The following is a 19334-nucleotide window of genomic DNA, read 5'->3' as shown; positions in this document are numbered from 1 at the left end:
TTCTGTTAAATTTATCCTATACTTATGCAAAGCTGTCAGTGTTTTGGAGTGTTGTGATGCACATTGAAGCTCATAGAGGGAACTCGCCGTGCAGTAAATCATGTGAGTTTGCAGCGAGAGCCAGGAAAAAACACATATTTCGATGCGATGACACACTTTATGCTGCAAACCACCAAACAGAAGGGAGGACATCAGGCTGATATAAAATATAAGAGCTGTGTACTGAAGGATTACTGATGCGTTCCGAGTTCTCAGTTGCATATTATTTCAGCGGGACGGCTCTGAAAATCAGATGTGAGTCATCCAAAATGGGTTCTGTGTGATGTGCCTTTCATGTCAGTTAGGATCTTTGCAAGTCTGCAACCTCAAGGTCATGATAAGTTATCCAGTGGGTAAAAAATGTATTGGCATGTATACGAAAAATATGAAGTCAGCAGCCAGTTTCATTGATGCCGCAAGGCAGAGCACCAAACTGCGTGATTGCAGGGTCTCGAGTGATGATCAGACCGGGGAGTGTCGGCCAAATAGCTGCTTATGGGATCCGGAAAGTGTCTGGTTTGCTGGGTACCTTAACTACATTAGGCTCTGTCTGTCAGACTCTCTCCGCCCCTGCCACACGTAATACAATCCTGGCCTTTGTCAAGCCTTCGTGGAGCTTGCAGAGCGAGGCTATAATCACGGGAACAGAAGTACGTACAGGTGTCTGCGTAAATGAGTGCAGGATTCTGTGAGGAAGAATGCCAGAGCATTTGCAGCAAGCTGAAATAAAGAGGGAACGATTAGGGGATTATCTTTCTTATTCATGGCTTTCACAGTACAGTGCAAATGTTTATCCTTGACAACGAGAGCTTGCTTATCCCATGTTATCGCACCATAAACTAAATAGAGAACAGGCCCAGGTCAGACTTTTCACAACACTATCATCCGCCATTTTCTCAGGGGAAAAATCCTTTCTTTGTAATGAAAATTAGAGAGGAAGTTCAGTCCTTTGGGTTTCTAGTGTCAGGAATCCTGCATCTGTGCCACAGGTTGGGGAATAGACCGGGTTTGCATTGTGAATCACAGGAAGGTAAGCCAGTCTTCAAGAAGTAACCAGCTGAGCAAACTCCATATGGATTAAGACATATTATCTTAGCCCATAATGAGGTACCATGACTGTCAGGGGGTGATTTTACCTTCTTTGTGTATTTAGGGTGTACATAATCAGTAAAGTTTATTCTAAGATGCTCCTCATTGTTCTCCGCCAGCAAAGCATTTTCCTTCTTTTAAATTCTTCATCTCCTTTATTTTGTTCAGCTCCTCCTGTGACCTTGAGCAGAAAAATAAGCATAGCGGACAGAGCAATTGAATACAGATCCAGCCCCCTATTGCATCTCTGGTCCCAAATCAGTTTGGTAGAAATAAGACATATAATACTGGTGAAAATGCATGGAGCGAGCGGGAGGTGAATTCCATTCAACAGGTACGTCTGGCAAGCGATGGCCGTCTGCGACCTCCTGTCTGTGCTAGGCGTTCTCACACTGTGGTCCAGGCAGTCTGTCTAATTTGGTATTGGAATTGGCTTGATATTGACTTCCTCACTTGAGATGGGTTTCACGGTTGGGGGGGGGGGGCACTCGTATTTATCTACTTCCTTTGGATAACTGACCACTGCTGTCCAGGTTTGAACCAGTTCTGACCATCTCTGACACCTTCTTTCATTCTGAAACATTTGATGACCGGGTTAACTAGTGTGTTGTAATTCTAGGTATGCTTAAGGATTGTATCTTTCTTGGATGCATTTCCACTGTTATCATGAGTGCACATCTCCAGTTCGTAACCGTCAACCATCTCTGCTCCCTGCACCATTAGGGGGCAGGCCGGTCCCTCTAAGACAGCCTCTAATCACTCAGCTGATGGCCGTTAGCTTGGCTGAGGAAAAGCAGGAGACAGCCCGGCTATGAATAACCAGCTGAACAACTATTCCCAAGACGTCTATCGAGCCAGGCTGAAGAACCTCCAAATTGGACTGAGGAGCATGTTAGAAGCGACGGGGAAGCTGCCTCAGCTTTGCTTCCGGGTCTTGTACTTCACACCTCTGCAATATTAATGCTTTTAAGGGTGGATTCCCAGTGCACTGGGGACATGAAAATACCTTCATGGCAGCAATGCTGAAATCCCATCGGGGCCGAAGGAAGTCAAGGGTCAAATGTTTTTCCTCTGAGCGTGTCTCCACACACCCTTTCCCATCTGCCCGCATCCCCAAGATGGGAGGTGCTGTTAAACTGGACACAATCACAAGTCAGAAGTCATCATCAGGCCCTGTGGTACCCAATATGTAGCAAGGGCGTGACCTCAGGACCTCAAATTTACATTGGCTATGCTGCTTATGTTTACCACACCTTGCCAATATTCCCACGTGCCCATATTTAAACCGACCCTGTGGCCCAGCACTCTTCTTGGGAATCGTGTTTGTGATTTCAATGCAGTCGTTGACGTTTTGCTCTGCATCACGTCATGAATTCACATTGTATTCATGTCATTAATCCTGGTACCCTTCCAGAGAGTGCAAGTCTGTGTGAATCACAGTGAGCTCATTGTTGGTCTGAGTTTATCCAACAGTTGCCAAAGTTCACTTGGACATGGCATAACAGTGGCCGTCTTGATAAAGGCTGTGACACCCGTCGCTTACGTAGGTCTGGGAAACGCAGAACATCAGGGCCGTTCCCCTCATCCCGTGAATTTAATCAGTGCTGTATTTATACTGATTACCAAATCACATGGGGTGCCGTAAGAGCTGCTATAAGAAGGAGAAAAATCGGAATGGACTCATTACTGCCTCAGATGAGCGCAGTGAACGCGTCAGCGATAATGAGGACTCTTTGATCTAGAGAATTATTATTAGACACGTTGATCTTCCTGTCAGGGTGGGGACTGGTTCACAATGAATGTTTGGCCGACTCAGTCCTACATCATTGAGTGAATCTGCTTCCTGTTTCAGAGATTGGGGGACCATCACATGTGGTGCCTGGGATCACCAGGACTTAACGAGTAGCTAAGTAACAGTCACGTTGACATTTTTGAGGCAATTGCTTTCATGCATTTGTAGTTTCGTTCTGAACAAACCCCAGTGCTGCAGTGCTGAATAAGATGCACTTAGAGGGGTTTCCTCACAGGTGGAGAGTTCAGGTCCAGAAAGTACAAATCAGGACCAAGATTTTGTTTCAACTAACCAGTTGAGTACTCTGTGAATGTGATTCATTATACTCAACTGGTTGGTTTAGACAAAGTCTTGGTCTGGATTTGTACTTTCTGAACCTGAACTTTCCACCTCTGGGTTACCTAGACAGAAGTTTTATCTGTGGGTTGATTCGTCTGCTGAAATGAGCATTTGTGCGACGATGGCCCTGTCTTGAGGCTACACCGATTTAGCTCACACTCAGTGCCAGCGTTTTGTAAGAGAAAGGAGTGATGGCCATTGGACCTAATGGACTGTCAGAACCCCCAGGAGGGCTTTGTTTCGCTGGAACTGCTCACACATCACCTCCCTGAAATATTGATCATCGTCATATGTCCGATTACCAAGGCCTGGCTGGGTTCCAGTGCTACACAGCATGCCGAGAGGAGAGGACCAGTGTGAGGATGAAAGTAATGAGTATAGCTTACAGGACTTTCGGGAGCAGTCAGTCTAGCGAGCAGGGAGTCATTAACATTCCTAACTACATGCACACAAGGAATTAAAGGTGATCTGAAGGTAAGGTGGGTCCCAGAGTCCCACACATTTCCTAGGTTGAAAAATTCCAGGACATCAGAGCAAGAGAGCAGAAAAGGCTTAACATAGCTGCTAGTTATGACATCAGAGCCAGAGAGCACAAAGGGATTAACAGAGCTGCTAGTCATAGCTTACAGGACTTTCAGGAGCAGCCAGTCTTGCAAGCAAGGAGTACCTAACATTCCTAACTACATGCACACAAGGAATTAAAGGTGATCTGGGTCCCAGAGTCCCAAGCATTTCCTGGGATTGAAAATTTCAGGACATCAGAGCAAGAGAGCACAAAGGGATTAACAGAGCTGCTAGTTATGACATCAAAGTCAGTGAGCACAAAGGGATCAACAGAGTTGCTAGTTATGACATCAAAGTCAGCGAGCACAAAAGGATTAACAGAGCTGCTAGTTATGACATCAGAACCAGGGAGCACAAAGAGATTAACAGAGCTGCTAGTTATGACATCAAAGTCAGTGAGCACAAAGGGATTAACAGAGCTGCTAGTTATGACATCAAAGTCAGTGAGCACAAAGGGATTAACAGAGCTGCTAGTTATGACATCAAAGTCAGTGAGCACAAAGGGATCAACAGAGTTGCTAGTTATGACATCAGAGCCAGGGAACACAAAGGGATTAACAGAGCTGCTAGTTATGACATCAGAGCCAGTGAACACTATGAAGCTTAACAGAGTTGCTAGTTATGACGTCAGAGCCAGTGACCACAATAGGACTTAACAGAGCAGCTAGCTATCATTAGCATCTGCTGCTGGATTTCAATTTAATTTGAGAAGTAGAGTAAGAAAAATGAGGTAAATACAAACTTTTAAAACTTTGATCAATCATTATGATCAAAGGATTCATGAAAACAGTTTAAAATTGTGCATTTGCCTTAGGTGCTGGGTGTGACTGCAGGGAATGTCTGATACCCACAGCACAGTCAGGATGAGGCCGGGAATCAAGGCCGAAGTGGGTATCACACCCGTACCCCATCCCAAACCCGAAAATTAGAATCACCAAGCACTTCCACAGTACAGGCAGACTGTGGACCTGCTCTTTAAAGCTCTATTTCACCACCGTTTACCAGCATCCATGTGTTGTGTTGTGAGCGACGACACGCGTGTGATCACACGCGTATTACAAGTCGGATTATGTAATGAATGCAGGAGTACCCGAGGGATGCATTATGAAACAAGCACATAGAGCTAAAATAAATATTGGAGCTAATTAGGACACTGCAGGGATAGGAACTAACATGACATGTAAACAGCAAGTTAACTCTGCACAGTGCTTTGGATGGGTGCTCACTCCGCTTGTGTTACATACTTACACGTGACACATGTAGGTAACTGTCCGGTATGTATGAGTGAAGGGCGTCAGCAAACTGCATCCGTCTTTGCATGTCTGTGCTGCGTGTGTTTGCACTGAGCATCGCGATTCCAGGAATCCCACAAGTGAATTAGACAGCTGGTAATAAACTAATCATCGTTAATTATTGTTGAGACACAAGAGGCTGTTGCTAATTGCGCTGGAAAAATAGGATGGAGCAGCCTGAATGTGTTCTCTTCTGCCAGTCCTCGAGGTGAAGAACAGGGGGGTTAAACTCGACCCAAATGTTTATTTCGGGCTTCTCTATCCCCTGACGCTGAGGTTTCATTTATCCGACCAGCGCAGTGCCTTGGCTTCGGAGGAATAATTATTTCCTAATTTATAGTGACTAAGAGCAGCACTGAGATACAGGGCCGTGTCTGTTTGGCTTCTGCTATTCTGGCGGGGGCTTCAGGGATTTCGTTTGTTCTTATTGACCTGACCCCCCCCCGGCCCACGTGGTTAAACTCCAATACCAGGAAAACTCATCAGAGGACCAGAGAGCCTCAATTCAGTATCACTTTCTCTTAACACTCCTGTCACGCTCCCCATGCACAGTGTTGTGGTCCTACTCGGTGAAAATAGCTCAGCCTAGTCTCGAAATGTCATTAAATGTCATCAGATTAAATTGGCACGTCCCTGTTCTGTCAAACACACAAAAACAAAACATGTTTCTGCATAAAGTGATTCCTCTTCTTCATTTGGAATTGGCGTATATGGGCTGGCGGGACCACTGACCCCAGCTGATTGGCCGCAGGGGTGCCCCCTCTCCTGTCACTCACCAATTCAAAATATATCATTGGCTAATGACGAGGTTCACCACTCTTATGCACCCCTCCTTAGAAATCCACGAATCCACGAATCGCCCCTATCAGTTCTGTTCTGTCATACTTTGTATTCCCTGTCTATGCCAAGCTTACGGTCTTCCCAGAACCGCCATTCAGGTGCCGTATCTTACCGTAATGTGACTTTAATAGGAAGTCAATGCTCTGGCAGATGGAAACTGTTAGACCGCCGCAAGAATGGCTGTTTAACTTTGCGTGGCATTGAGATGTGGGTAAAATCCACACTGAAGAGGTAATCAGTTGCCTAGCTGACATCTGCTAAAAGCAGCTCATTTGGGTTTTTCAGCTCTCGTCGTCACGACCGCTGCTCCTGGCGCTTTCCGCCGTTCTAACTGTAGGATATCGGCAGAAGGCCGCGGGTGACGCACAGAGAGGAGGGGGCGCGCCTCGCAGCCGCCGTGACAGCAGGGCCGCACGTAAGACATCCCCGATTTGCGTGCGGCTGGCACAGCTTTGAAACCGCGGCTGCCGAAAGTAGATGGTTAAGGCTCTGACTCAGATCAGTACAGAAACCCGGAGGCCTGTCTTCCTTCTGTGGAGGAGATGCCGTGTTCCCGGAGAGGCCATCAGCCTCTTGTTTGAGAAGCTGTGTGATAACTTTAAAAGAGTTTCACCGCGACTTAACTTTGAAACTCCAGCTAACGGCGGCACTGTGCCAGCGACTCGCCGCGCATGACAATGTGTAACAGCGCCCCCCGCTGACCCCTCCAGCCCCACCCAGCTCCAGAGTGCCGCAGATTCATTACCCGCTTTGCAATCATCAACACTTAATTAAGACTGATTCAGAGAAGATCGTTAGTGGCTGCATGTCCTGTCAGTAGCGATTAGGCTGACGGACGTGCTCCGGACCGGCCGGCCCATGTGAGAAGGCGGGGTGTCTGGGGGAATCCTGCGCCTTGGCTCCTCTGCTGTGGATGTGGGGGCCTCCTTCATCCAGCCATCAATTAACCCAATCAGGGCCATGGATGGTGGGATTGGCTCCCACAAAACTGGGTTGGACTGGGGGCGTGGCTACAGGTGCGCAGGGGGTGGGGCCAAATTTAACTAATCATTGGGGATTTAATAGCATCATCCTGGGGTCTCCCCCCCTCACCTGCTCAACAACTGTTGCACATCTGTAGACCCTTCCAAGACCTCTGACAAGACCTCGAACACTGGTGCCCACCCAACACACCCAAATGCCCGCCCCAAAATGGCATCCTGGAGGCGCTACTGGACTGGACAAAAAGCATCAACAATTCCAATGTCATGCATATAATATGCAACAGAATATTTATCCTTTCAGTCATAAATAATACACGTTTCGTATCAGCGTGCTCTGTTTTCACCTTTGCAGGTATTCCATGACAGACACAAATTCGATTAATCACAAAAAAATAAATAAAATGTAGCGACCCCTGAGATATGTACAGTTTAACGAGATTTAAACAGTGTGATTCGTTAAATCGACAGCTACTCCAAGGTTAATTAATTAAGAGCTTAGCTGCAACTAAAAACCAACGTGCAAGGCTGGCTGGCGGGCTGGCTTGTAGGAGATCCAGCTGTGGGCTAAGCCAATTAGACGGCATATAACACTGGACCCTACCAACGCTGCTCCCTGTGTGCAGCAAAAACGCCACAAAAGCAGGAATTTCAAAGCCACAGAGGAACCCATCTGGTGAGTGGCAGATAAAGGCCGGATGCAGGTGGCGACACGTGCCAGTCATACCAACAGAGTGTTTCGATTTCTGACGGTTTTAATAAGAAAAGGTAATCTCCTTCTGTCTGAAGTAGCTCTTGCACGTCTCTACAAGTAAACCTTTATGCTCCTGTTAATTAATGTAAAATCATTGTAACGTTATCATTGCCAAGAGCTGTCACACTGAACCTCCATTAAAATGGTAACGTTTACGAAAAAAAATGCATTAGTAATAGGCAGAAAAATTCATCCATTTTCCATGACTACTTGTCCAAAGCGGGGCGCGGTGAGCTGGGAGCGTGTCCCAGGAAACTCGGGGCAAGAGGCTGGGGACTCCGTGCTCGGCATGCCGGACAGTGCATGTTTTGGACTATAGGAGGAATCGAGGTACCTGGAGGAAAGTCGCACAGCCTTTGCTATAATGCAAACTCCACACACACAGAGGGGGGGAGGGCCTCAAACCCAAAACCATGTGGTAAGGCCACCACACCACTCTTACATTAATAATGACACAATATTCAAAACGGAGTCACAGAGTACTCAACTGGTTGGTTGAAACAAAATCATGGTCTGGATTTTTACCTTCTGGACCTGAAATTCCCACCTCAGCTTATCCCTACCGAAGTATATCTGTAGGCAATCGAGCATGACCACAGGCAATTCTTCAGTTTAAGAGTTTTAGAGAGGTTTCATATGAAACCTTAGATGCAATTAGGAAGGTCAAAGGGCATCTGTGTAGGACACATGTGAAGAGTCATGTAGGGGTCTTAGGGGGTGCAACTGGTATATGTGAGTCACACAATCGTGTCTCATGTTCTGTGACAGAATTATGTCACTTGACCTATGATAAAGAGCCCCAGAGCATTCTGGGTACATGATGGGGATGGTCAGTAGTGCTCAGAGAGTGATAATATCACACCAGTAACCATGTCTGTATGTGTATGGCTTCTTTCTGTCACCAGCAGAACTAACTGAGGTGGTCAAGATTAACTGGGTAGAATCTCAGAACTAGTTAAGACTTTAACCAGTACTGTCCTTGGCTGCGTATGTCACTTTATGGGGCTAGAACAGTGTAATTGGTGTGCAAAAAAAAGTGTAATTAATTGTTGAAATCATAATTAGCAGCCAGTGGAAGGAATGCATTTAGCAGACAATTAACAATGGGATCAAAAATCATTACGACCAAGGCTTGACAGCTTCCTCGTTAAGCAGGGGGCGCTGTACACTCACACGCTATTTATCTGAGCGGCGCATACTGCCATGTGTTTTATTGGTAATCAGATAAACTCGCCCCCGCCGCACTCTGCGTATTTCCGAACTTGGCCTCTCCACCTCGGCTTGACAGATACCAGCCGATTAAGAAGTACCTGCTCAAGCGGATCGAGTTTGTGGAGCGAAAGTCCATTTTAAATGCAAACGAAAAGGCCGATCAATTGGCTGTCGTCCGCGTCTGTTAGCCCGCGCACGTTCCGGCATCCTGGGCGGTCATTAAATCTAATTTGGGGGACATGGCTGACGGCGACGGGGAATAAGAGAGAATATCAGTTTCCCCGGCAATGCCTGGCTCGCATGGAACGGGCCTAACATTGGCAGAGCAGGCATGGATTATAGCGGCAGGTGTGAGCAGGCGGTACGTGGTGAATGGGGGACGAGCGGGGGGGATGAAAACCTGCAGGGGTAGCCATGCGGGCTGTGCTGCTCATCACCAAGGCACTTATCTAACAGGACAGCCGTGCATTTTCACAGAGCTAATTCAGTTCCAGCACTTTGTTCAAGGGTACAACGAAAGGGGCCCGCAGGGAAGCTGAAACTGGTCCAAGAGCTGAGCCGCCGGCGAGCGCGCTGTCGCGTTCCTGATCTGCCAGGGCAGAGTCTGAAAGCAGCTGAAGGGCGACAGCGCGGCTGTGACGTCAGCCTCTGCAGGAAACAGCTGCGGGATGCGAATCTCACCCTCATATATATTTGTGTAATCTGTTTGTGCATCAGATTATTCTGCTGAGTCCTCTGTAGTGTCACCATGCATAAAATATTGTGTTTCATTGTAAAATGCGGGTCGTTTTTTTGGTCTTTCCGTACGGTAACTGCTTTCTAGGCACAATACAGCCTGATACAGGGAGGCCTAATTACATGCACACTTTACATTTATAAAATATAAAAATCAGCCATATAGATCTAGTTAAATAACAGGCTTCTCATAAAAATTCAGCAGAGTTCTTACAGCATTCTTACAGGGCTAAGATACAAATTGGTTTTGTAAAAAAACATTTAAATTGCTCGTGGCGCGTGTGACCTCGTGTGTGCGTATATGCGCCTTGTAATGCACCAACACCCTGTCGGGGGGGGGGGGGGGACCCCAGGCCTGTGCTGCCAGGGATAGACTCCAAGCCACCTGTGACCCCCCACCAGAATTACTAGATGGAAGACGGACAGACAGAAATTGCCAGTAATGTGTGAGTGCATCCTGTGATGGACTGGCATCCCATACTCATGCCTTGTTCCATGCATAACGGATAGGCAGCTGAAAGATGGATAGGCAGTGTAATCAAAGTTTTCCTGCTGTGATTCCCTATTGGCATTAAAAGCCGACAAACAGACAGGCAGATGCAAGGCCTCCGATGGACTTTAACTCTAAGGCGATGTTGGTATCTGTCCCACCTATGAGCCTCTGTTGAGTAATGGAGGCTAGGAGTGGTTCATACGTGCTCTGCAGGTAATTACAGAGAAGACAGCGTAGGCATCACCTCCCAGATCTGCCCCCCCATTAACTTTAACTCCTTTACTTTTCTCCCATTCCATTCAACAAATTGCTTAAATGTTTTGACATGAAATGTCACGCGAGCATTTAAGACCGAGAGACGAGGGCATCTTTGCACCATCCTGCCCCATAACCGGCAATTAGACATGCAATTAAATTCCAATTACATTTTCAATTACATTGTCTGGCTCTATTGTCAGAAATAAGCAGTGTCACGAAATGCATAAAAGCAAAAAGAAATGAAAAAAGGAGAAATTAGCAGAAATGTGGGCTTTGAGACATGCTGGCGCTGGTAGTGGGGCCCGATGGATCGCTCTTTCTGAATGAATGTTTGATTGGTGTGTCTGATGGTGTGGAGCAGAACTCCGTGTCTCTTCAAACTGTGCCAACTCCAAGAATGTCTGCAGCCTCAGCAGCACTGGGCCTGTTCGCAAAATGCTCACGGTGTCCCTAAACTCAGCCTGCCTCTCACCAAGCCCCGTTGACTAAGGCAGATCCATTCGTCTAAGGTTGTTTCTCAACTTAGTCTGCGGAGACCCGCAGACAGTCCGCATTTTTGCTCCCTCGCAACTCCCAGCCAGGATACCTGGTGCAGGTGTGTTGCGAGCTGAGAGGAAGCAAAAATGTGGACTGGCTGGGGGTCCCTGAGGACTGGGCTGGGAAACACTGATCTCAGGGGATTGTGGGGCACAGACTGGCCAGGCACGTGAGAGCAGGGAGTCGCAACTTGGGAACAGAAGAGCTGTGGAATCTCAAGTCGGGGAAACTCACATAGGTCTCTGGGCGGAACTCACAGATGGCCCCCTCGTTTCCGTGTCTACAGTTACCATGTCAACAGCACTCATGCTTAAGGGCTGGATAATCTTTTCCAGTATTTACGTGCTCATTAAAATTCAGCAGAGCTCATTCAAAAGCAGAATACTCCCTTTTAATGCTGCAGAGAATGGGCTAAATAATGCAGGAGCCTTTTAAAGCAGAGTAAATTCGTCTCATATTAAAGTAAACAGGGTAAAATTAAGAAACTCGTCATGCTGTACATCAGGATGAGCGATGCACTTAAATAGGAGTCATGGGGAGGAAAGGCGTGTCACAATTTGGGGGCTTTATTCTTCCCAAATATGAATGACCCTCCTTTGCTGTGATCTGAGGCGTCAAACATCGAGAGTGACGCAGGAAATGAGAGATCACAAAGCAGGGTCTCCAGGCGCCACGGGATGATGGAATAGGGGAGGAGCTAAAGCATGTCTGACGAAGCCAATGGGAAGGCTCACTCGCTGGGGGGGGGGGGGGGGGGGGACACGGCAGAAGATTGAAAGCTTCAGCTCATTTTTTACATCCTCAGACATATTGAGCCTAATAGGCAATTATTCCATTTGCCAATTAACCTTGTGGGCAGCCCTCATTGGCTCGCACGCCGTGATTAAGCCTGCCGATTTGCCTTCACCCATCACTGGCTGTCTCTGCATTAAAACTGACAGACCAGCCAAGGGTGTCAGAGCAGGGGGTAACCTGGGGGACATGATTCATTCACAGGTTTGCCCCGAATATGTAAATGAGCTGATTTAGTTATAAAAAACAAAACAAAAAAAAAACGGATGCCACTCCTGCTTTTTGATGTCACATGCACGTTTGGGCCGAGAGAGTCCAAAAGCAGGGAAAGGCTGAAGTAATCAAGGTCCGTGAAGCATATTGAGAGCAGGTGCGGATCCTGAGCCATTTAGGTAATTAACAGGCAGCCGTGTGCAGAGTGCTGCTTAAAATTCTGGGTGTGGGCTGCTTGGTGTTCTTCTGGAAAAGCTGAGCTGGGTGTTCGTGGGGGAAAGACTGTAGTTGTGAGGAGTGAGATCTGTGTCAGAGGATTTGTTAGGGAACAAGATTTGGGTGACTGAGAGGAATGATAGTAGAGGAAGAAGATGATCTGAGTGAATGAGAGAGGAGTGATTTATTTTTTCATTTTATTATTATTATTAGTTTTATTTATTTAGGGCATTTTTGGTTTGAGCTCCAGCAAGGTGCTTTCAGACTCTCATGCTCACGCAAGAAATCTTATGGCAAATCTATTTTATTCCATTATAGACCTAAAATTAGAACATCAAAAGCACTGGGGTAGTTTGCAAACCCTACAGACCATTTACAAGGTAATAAAACTGTTACATACATGTAAATGCATGTGTGTGCAGACTTGCCTCAAACTGAAAATCTCACGCCAGCCAGCTGACCAAAGTTGGCAGCCCTGGCTCCAGTGATGGATAGCTCAGCCTGCTCACTGATGGCTGAAATGTTGGCCTGACAGTCTAGGGAAAATGTCCATGGATATAAGCGCAGCCAGATGAGAGCGTATACAGCTGACTGTTATCTGGTCAGGTGCCAGAAAATCCCAGAGCAGAGCAGGCACTCTCAAGCAAATGTCAAGGGCTAGATGCCCTTTATTGCACTTTGTGTGCTTCTTTTAGCGTCCTGTCGTTGTGCAAACAGCCCTCAGGGATCTGTTCTCCAGTTTTACTGTCACCCTTTTGCTAGCAGTTAAAAAACACAGGTTTATGCGCACCTGATTTGTGTAAAATCCTAGTATATGTCACGAACGTTAGTGACCTGTCATGCATTGTCCACACGATGCATGACGTAGAAGCCGGATTACCCTCGCTTTCCTACATGGTGTGGCTCCGCCCACATGCCGTCCTGCCTCCTCCTACGAAACCGTGTGTTTGCTTTTGTTTAATGCGTCGCTTTCTTTGTTTCCCTCAACATCGGATATAGATATGATTATTCTTTAATGTTTGTTAATGTGTTATGTCTTGTCTCTTAAACTTGTGTCTCGTCTTCAGTCTGGAGCTACGCAGCCATGTATAGTTTTCCACTGTGGTTTAATTGTGTATGACGAATAAAACTTGAAACACCAACTGTTCTTTGCCCCTCGCCGTTCCACTTAACGGCGTGTGTATAAGAAACCATCTGCCGTAGCTGGGGCTGTAAAGACGCACCGCAGAAATGCGGCGGTGTCCCGTGAGCGTGACGCAGTGCTTCCGCTCCGTGTGTCACAGTGGTTGGCACCCAGTGGCGTGACACGGTGGCCCCCTGGCAAGTCTCAACCAGCCTTCAGTTCGATCAAATTACCTTCTGACCTCAGAATCCACGACACTCTCTGTTCCGAGCATAACGCAGGTCTGCTGGAAATCCAAAAAGCCATTTTATTTTTCAAAGGATATATTTTGTTCTGGCAACACAGCAGGGAGCTGTAATTAAACTTAATACGGAGATTTAAAGCAGAAGAATGAATCTAATCTAATCAGGCACTGGGCACTGATCAGTCATTTGTCTGGACTCACTAAAAAGGTCTCAAGGAACTGAACTGAAAGGAAGCTGCTTCCCGAGAGAGCGACCAGCTGTATCCGCTTACGAGGCGACACGGCGAGGCCCCGCTTTCCGTCCGGCCGGGTAAACTCATTATATCAAACCGTTAGTTTGACAAAAAGAGATTCTTCAAATTCAATTTAACAATGGAGGCAGACAAGCGCATAGCCGATGCATGTAACTGATAGCGTCGTGATATTGTCATGCGATAAGCTGACTTCACGTTTGAGAAATCGCGAGGCCGAGTGGCACGAGCGGAGAGGAAAACATGGCAGAGAGACACTAACCCTAACATGATAATCCTGTAAATATTTGATCACGTTTCAAGCTGGGTGTTTCCTTTTAATTTAAATCCACTTTCTGGTCTCCGTGGCCCCACCTTGATCAAATTAATGCTGATGTATGTAAGGGAGGGGTCGCATCAGGGGTTTCTCATGCAGAAGTAGGAAGTTCAGTTTACATGTAAAATATACTAAATTTATCTTGAGTATGGACAGTGTCCCCTGAGGCTGGCTTTAATCTTATACAGACAAAACAGTGAAACTAATCAAAAGCTTTAACCATTTCTGACAGCACCAGCATTCCCAGCTGGTTGTTTCTCTGTTGGCTGCCATTCTTTTCCTGACTCAGAATCCTGTGTTCTGTTATACTCCCTCATCAAAGGTCCAACAAACGTGCCTACCGGTGACCTGATTCACTGCCATCACATTATATACTTGCACCTATACTATCACACCACCTGCTGCCCAGAGAGGACATTCTTTAAATCTATAAACCAGGGGTGTCAAACTGCAGTCCTGGGGGGCCGGAGCCCTGTGTAGCTTAGCTCTTTCCCTGTTCCACCACAAATGATTCAGCTCAAGAGCTGTGTGGTAATTAGCACCAGGACCTGAATCAGGTGTGTTAAGTGAAAGGAATCCAAAAATTGTGCAGGGCTCCGGCTGTAAAAAGTCTTGATAAATTTATCAATGCCTTGCATTAGAGAAGAATTTTATCATTGTGATATAGAGTGTGAATATCATCAACGGGGACTCTTTATCACCCAAGAAAACATGTACGAACTCAAGAGTTTCGCTCACTCTTATCTGTCCAAATGCCAGAGATTTTAATCCAGACCCACAGCGCTACTCAGAAACGCAGCCTGAGATGCGAAGGGGGCGGAGCTTGTAGGCAGCTCGCATTAGTCCGCGGGCAACAGGGCTCAGGGCTGGGGTATGAACACCGGCAGAAAAAATGAGCAAAGTGAAATAAAGGATGCGAGCTCTCGTTACTTCCTCTCCCTGGGCCATTGCGGAGCGACGCATGCGTCAGTCTCTCATTGCGACTCTATCATCGTTTCTGGTGTTACGGGCTAGTGACTTAGGTTCCTGCAGGAAACAGGATGTGAAGAACATGGACAAGACATGCTTTGTTTTCTACTTCTTAAAACCTACAGTGCAGTAATTCTTCATGTATGCGAAGTAGCTAGAAGTAAGAATGGGATGGATGAAAAGTGGAAAATACAAAGACTAGTGAATGTTTAATTAAGCTATATAATCCAAATAAATCTGAGACTCTTTGTTGTGCCTCTAACCATATATGGACCTGATTAAGCTTGTGGTATGTATCTCATGGCCCTCTACTGGAAACGTCATTGAAGGATAAATGGATGGGTGGATAGATGGATGGATGGTTTGTCCCTGTATGTAACATTGAAGATTAGCATTACAACAGTAATACCAAAAAACTGCACCCCCAGTTTTTAAATCAATCACCTCAAATGGACTTTTATTCCAAATCGACGTCTCTTCCAGATGTTGAGCATTGGACATTCTGTTGATTATACTCTCCCCCATTGATCCCCCTCCAGGCTAGTGCCCCCCTTTGGTCATGCCTGTGTATGTGCCCCCACCCTCCACCTCACTTGTCGCCCGCCTCCGGGTATTTCAGAGGCATGGTAGGGCAGAGGCACATTTTTAAAACTCGCTGTGGTTTTCTGCCTCTCCTTTGGGCTGGACTGTGTCTGCAATCAGCATCACACAGTACTACACAGTCACACATCGTCACGCTGTCAAAGAACAAATCTAAAGTTTAAACTGCCCCTTGTATTTCTCTGGTTTTAACACCTCTCACAATACACAGACTTACCTTTCCATTTGCACTCGAAATGTCTTTACATAATGCTCTGAACTCTCACATTACAGTCTTTCCTGTCTCGTACCTTCATGGTACAATAAATTACCAGTCTTAAACTAACAGTGAACCATTTCCAAAAATGCTTTAAGCAAACCAGTGCTAATCTTCACATCCTGTAGTTTTGCTGGCCGCACTTCCTTGGGGACACTGTGTGGGACACAGGCCTCTCTGGGGACGTAAACAGAGTGTCCTCTTTGACCCCCTATGCTCTAACATACAGATCCTAAGACCTGGATTTAAGCTTCACGCCACAATGGCATCAATGTGCGTTATGGACCTGAGGTATTATTTCCTTTATAATATCCCAGAATCCCGGAAGAATTATTCCAGTGCATGAAATCTCTTACCTCAGGGACATTGTTTAGTTTTACACGAAGTGAAATAAAATGGAGTTTTGGATAAACTGTAGTCCTGTAGCGTATGTGTGTGAGTATGCAAAATGACTTCTGTGGAAAAACTCGCTGGGTGATTCCGCTCTGAGGGTGGGAGGGTGCTGGACTTACCCCCGGTTCAATATCACCGAAACAACACGTTTGTGGTTTGAGTAAAACCCAGGGTAACTGTTGGGGCCAAAGTAATTTGTGTTGTATTACGGTTACATGCTTGGTCCTTGATTCCAGAATGGCAGGGCAATTTTAGCGAGTCACCAGAGCTGCTCCTTGTGTCCATGTTGGGCCCTCACCTTGACACGGTCATTAAGGAGCATTACAGCGTAATGACTCCAGTTTAAAAGCTTGCCCTGCTGCCTCTGTCTCTGACGGCCAAATGAAAAGCTCCTTCTTAACTGCTTCTCCCACAAAGAGGACAAGAAGCTGAGTGGGCATCTGATAAGAGGTTCGGGGGGGGATATCGATGCTATCGGCCCAGGCTTGAGAGCAGTGAAATTGAGGGGTGTGCAAGATCTACACGCAAACTTGTGCCAGCCAGTGCAGACTCCCCTAAAGCCAACCCCATATCGCACCTCTAGGTCCTGCAATCAATGACTTAATCAATAACACCATTACATGCCCTGAACGCATTATAACCAGAATTAAAAAATTACTCCTGCTAAAATTCTGCTCATTAAACCATGTCTGAGGGATTAACCAAGCCTGCGGTCATTCCGGAAGCCTGGAAGTCTTCTGTTGGAGTACTGCTCAGATTAGACCAACATCACAGAAACAGAGTTACTTATCCATATTTTTCAGTTTGTAATTTGAGTATCCTACTGGTTTACACACTGCTGTGTTTCACTGCTATAACCTTTCTGTCCAATGATGCTTAGGACTGTCCTGCATAAAAGTGAGCTGGAAGTTAGGTGTACCACAAGGCTCAGTCCTTGGATCCCATAGTCCTGTCTGCTCGGCCTACCCATGACTGAGGCTAGAGACACATCTCCATGCTGGCTGTGGTCTCCTCATTGAGCTCCCCCAGCCCTAGGAAGATACTCTCATAGAGAGCAGACACAATTTGAGAAAATGTAAAATAACGAATGTACCCATATCCCATGGGTAAGGGGGTGTTAGGCATAGAAGGAAACTTGGCGTTCATAATTACTGCGGAAAATGTGGGTATAATACAGTAATTAGTCATGCTCGCTAAATTATCTGTTTGAGTCCGGTTCTTAAACATGATCGCTTTTCAGTGTTCCATAAAGAAAAATTATAGTAATTACAAAGTAAAAGCCCATGTCCCTCTAACTGGTATTAAATAAGAAATGAATCAGTTAACCTTAACATTTTTGTGAGAGTATTGTCTATGTATGAGCAATCGCTGAATATAATGTAAACTTTAATCATTTGTACTTTGGTTTTCACTGTATTTTTAGGTCAGTTGTATGAACTAGAAAATAAACTTGATCTGATTCTTATACCAACAGAGCTGCAAGGGATGTCACACATAGCAGCTGGATGAAGAGATGTCATGCCCTTTCGTGGTCGTGCCTGGAGCGATTTATGTGTGGCATGTTTGCAAAGGTTATTTCTTATTGGCTGGCACAGGATACCACGTGACAGAGATTCAGTAATTCCAAAGGAAAAGTGGGAACTACAAAGGAGTAGAAGTGGATTTGGAGAAAAGGCTATTCTCTTGTTTTATTTGTACTGTAGGAATGTCAACTAAATTCCTGGTGCCAGGAATACCACTAATGATTTTGGGCCCCATGAAAGCATATCATACTTGTTAAAGCTACCCCCCCCTCCACACACACACACACACACACACACACACACACACACACTCACTCACTATCTAGCGCCCACGCCTGGCCTAACCCATAACTTCTGGATTGCATTCTTAATACCAGTTCAATTTTAGCAGTAATTTTTTGGGGGAAAGTCCCCACATGGGCTGGGTTAGTGAGGAACACAAGTGTGATGGGTTTGCTACAGTGGAGATCCATTCAGGCTCACCAGCTCGATCCTCTTCGCTGACAGCCTGAATGCTTTCGTCCCCGGCCACTTGATTAAAACATTAACCACCAAATATCTCCGCACTGCAATCAGGAGGGAAATTGATTTCTTACAATCTCTGGAAGTAAATGGAACAAAAATGTGACTTTCATTTAAGGGCCAGCAGCAATTAATTAAAGCAACCTCGTCGTGTCTGACTTAATGAAATGCGGTTGAAGTTACCTATCCTCATATTTGAGACGTTTTCTGTAAATGTGCTCGCTGTTGAATATTAATGCCGGTTTGGAGTCACATGATTAATAGAGTGACGGGGGTGTGTGTAGCTCCGATGTACAATAATATATTATTCTGAATTGAGTGACCTTTCACTGAGAACAGCGGGGGGCGTCATGGCTAAGATACTGGAATTTTTAGCCATAATTACCATGTTTAAAGACCTGTTTTCTAATCCAAAATGGAAAAATAAAGAAAAGTTAATCAGACGTACATGAACATATCCAAATGTACTTAAATCATCATAATAACAGAAGCAGATTTATTTTATGTCCTTATCTCCAAATTCAGACCGGGCACTGAGGAACAGTGAAATGTCACAGAATCATTTCTGTTCTTCCAATAGGTATAAATTTTAATAGCAGCGTGCAATATTAAATGTGAATCAGACACACACACAAAGGGGTGTATTCAAGTGTGTAAAGGTCACACTGTTTTAGAGACACTGGTCAATTTCCATCTGCCCACTGGACCGTGCCCTACTGTATAAGTGACTTGGGCAATTTACTGGCCAGTCTGAATGAGGAGACGGACAGGGGCACTGACCTGTCACAGCCCTAACATGGCCCTCCAGCCCCTCCGCTCACAACCTGATAGGCACATGTGCACACACACTAGCATGCATGCTAATGGCTAATACAATAACAGCTACTCCATTTTAGCGTGAAGCAAGCAAAGTGCTTGCAAGTGATTACAAGAATGCATGTCACATGTTGGACTCTCAGTTATTCATGTTGAATAAAACATTCGCGCTTTTT

Source organism: Paramormyrops kingsleyae, chromosome 17 (assembly GCF_048594095.1).
Source record: "Paramormyrops kingsleyae isolate MSU_618 chromosome 17, PKINGS_0.4, whole genome shotgun sequence".
In the NCBI taxonomy this organism is placed as follows: domain Eukaryota; kingdom Metazoa; phylum Chordata; class Actinopteri; order Osteoglossiformes; family Mormyridae; genus Paramormyrops; species Paramormyrops kingsleyae.
This window is presented reverse-complemented; position numbering follows the sequence as displayed.